Below are 2,888 nucleotides of genomic sequence, written 5' to 3'. Positions count from 1 at the left end.
CTCCCTCCCTCCCTCCCTCCCTCCCTTCCTCCCTCCCTTTCTCTCTCTTTCTCTCTCTCTCTTTCTTTCGAATTACAGCTTGATATACTTAATTTCTGAGAGTAGAGTCCAGTTTTTGCTACTTCAGAAAAAGCCTCAAACTCATGTGCCTAACAGTGTGGAAAGGGAGTTATTTTCAGCAGGGAAGAGACCCCCTCCCTCCACGAACTGGATGACAAAGCGGCCGTCTCAGAAGGGGCTGCATTGAGTTTTGTAAATCGAAACAAGTATGAGAGGTGGAAAATGTATCCAGAAAAAGCAACGTGGGTGAATATTAAAGACTTTATTAAAATTTGGATTCAGCGTCTCAGAGTTGACATGCAGGGTGTGCGTGTGCACGGGTGTGTGTGTGAGCGTGCATGCGTGCGTGTGTGTGCGCGCGTGTGTGTACATGCATGCGTGCGTGTGTGTGTGTGCATGTGTGTGTGACTGTGCATGCGTGCATGAGTGTGTGTGCATGTGTGTGTGTGTGCATGTGTGAAGGTTGTGCAGCCAAAATTTCATCTGGCCAGACAGGTCCGTCCACAAAAAAAAAATTCTTTGGGAATCACATGCAGTTTGGGAAGAGCAGACAAATAATGCCGTGAATTTTTCTTTCATTGACCTTGGTCATATGTAGCACCCCAAGGTCTTCAGAACGAACGTTCTCGAAAGCCAACGATGCTTAGAAGTTTGCGTGCACACAGTGATCAGCTGCGCGGATGCAGGGGGTGGACGCAGGGGCCCGGCCTCGTAGCCTTGAAGCTCGGTTCGGTGAGCAATTTCCAGTCAAAATAGATGCGAGTCTTAGAATCAAATGAAAACTCAGTTCTATAAATATATATACCATTTTTTTTCTAATTTTTTCCTCCCAAGATTTCCATGTTAAAATGGCACCCGATTCCCATGCGTCTGGCTGGGAAAGGTGACAGAGGCCGTCTGCAAAAGACCAGACTCAGCTCCGCTCCCTGTCAGCGAGCTTGTGGCTCCCAAGGGCTGAGTTAATTCGAACGAATGATTTGGCTTCTCCTGCCATGTGACTCTTACTAACCATGGACACAGAAGTGAAGACCAAGCTCCGGACGGGCGGACGGAGGGAGGGCAGGCGGCCAGGCAGGAGGAGCCGCCGGACACGCACCAGGCCTTATTCGTTTGCTGATGTAGAAGCGGGATCGGCCCGGCCGTAGGTGGAGCTTAGACGACGTGAGTATCAAGTCGCTCGGATTGTGATGACGCTTCCGCCCATCCGGTGTGCGCTGGACGATCTTTATTGCGTGTGTACCGTTTGGTGGGCTGGGAGCTCAGTGCCAGGACTAAGGTGAGCCGGTGAGTCAGGGCCCCAGCCTTCGAGGGTTGGAGTCTAGTGGGGACACGTGGCAACAAACAAATGAAGCAATTTGTACAAAAACTCGTGCGGAGTGTGTGTCGTCTGAGTCCACACGGGCTGCGGTCGCAGATCGCCCCACAGTGGGGCCTCGGCTGCAGACCCGGTCCCCCGCGTCCTGCAGGGGGGCGTCCCACATCCAGCCCAGGCCTCTCTCCTCGGCGTGGGGACACCGAATTCCCCCCGTGTCCTCATGTGGTCGTCCCCCTGTGCGTGTCCCTGTCCTCACCTCCTCGTCCGGTGCAGACACCAGCCACATGGGATCGGGGCCCACTCTAACGACCTCATGCACCTTAATTATCTCTTTAAAGATTTCATCTCCAAATGCAGCCCCATCTGGAGGCCGTGGGTTTCAACGCGTGAGTTCGGGGGACCCGTGGCGTCTCACGGTCCATGTCACATAAGCTCGCGCCACTTCCCAGGGTCACTCCCAGCTCCTCCTCAGAGTCCCCAGACTCGCCCGAGGGCCCACTGGGCAGTGCTCTGCCTGCGCACACGAGCTGCTTCTGTGGTTTCGGGGCGAGGGGGACAGCAGCCCCGGGGACCCCACGGGACATGGTCTGCAGATGCCACCCAGCCCCGAGGACGGTGGCGGGCACACATGGCCTGGCCCGGGGGGGGCCGCCGGCGTTTTAAGTATCCCATCCAAGTCCTCACAGTGAAATGTGTGTTGGTGCTGGGGGGGGGGGCACGCGGATTGTCTGCTTGTCCCTCTGCCCCCCTCCGTCCCCGGGCCCTGGCCATCCAAGTCCTCACAGTGAAATGTGTGTTGGTGCTGGTGGGGGGGGCATGCGGGTTGTCTGCTTGTCCCTCTGCCCGGCTCTGTCCCCAGGCCCCAGGCGGCTGGTCTGTCTGAGCGTGTCCCTGGCTCCTTCGCCCTCGGGCTCCTGTCTGACCCATCGCGGGTCACACCTCGGTTGGTGGCAGCTCGGTCCCTCCCTCTCGCTTCTCAGGCTTCCTCTGGCTAGTGATGGGGGTGGGGTACCCACGGCTGTTCTCGGCTTCCTGCCCACCCACCTCTAAAGGTGGCTGCAGGTCTCGGGGGGCCCCCCGGCTCTGATACAGGGGTGACTCCGGTTATCGATCACTCACTAAAATCAGAGGGTGATTGTCCTCAGTGCTGTGACCATGAGCCTTTGAGGTCTGCAGCCACAGGGGGCTTCGAAGCTCGCCTCGTCACGCCTCCCACGAGGCTCGGGGAGTGAGGCGGCCTGCGGCATCACAGCCATGCAGGCCCGGCCGGCCGTGCCCCGTCCTTCCATGGAAGACGGTCTCTCCCTCACGGCCCACACCCCCACGACCAGGCTCAGGGCTCTGCAGATGGCCCAGACCCCCACGGGATCACAGCGCTGCCCTCGGCTGTCCCATCTCCTCTCTGTGACGCCGGGATGCTGCACGGACAGGGATCCAAGACCCTGGTGTCCCGCGGGCCGTGACGCACTGCGGAGCACTCGCTCCCCGTGTGACTGTGACGGGCGCACATTTA

Source organism: Pteropus alecto, unplaced genomic scaffold (genome assembly GCF_000325575.1).
Source record: "Pteropus alecto unplaced genomic scaffold, ASM32557v1 scaffold447, whole genome shotgun sequence".
NCBI classification, from domain to species: Eukaryota; Metazoa; Chordata; class Mammalia; order Chiroptera; family Pteropodidae; genus Pteropus; species Pteropus alecto.
Note: the sequence above shows the minus strand (reverse complement) of the source record.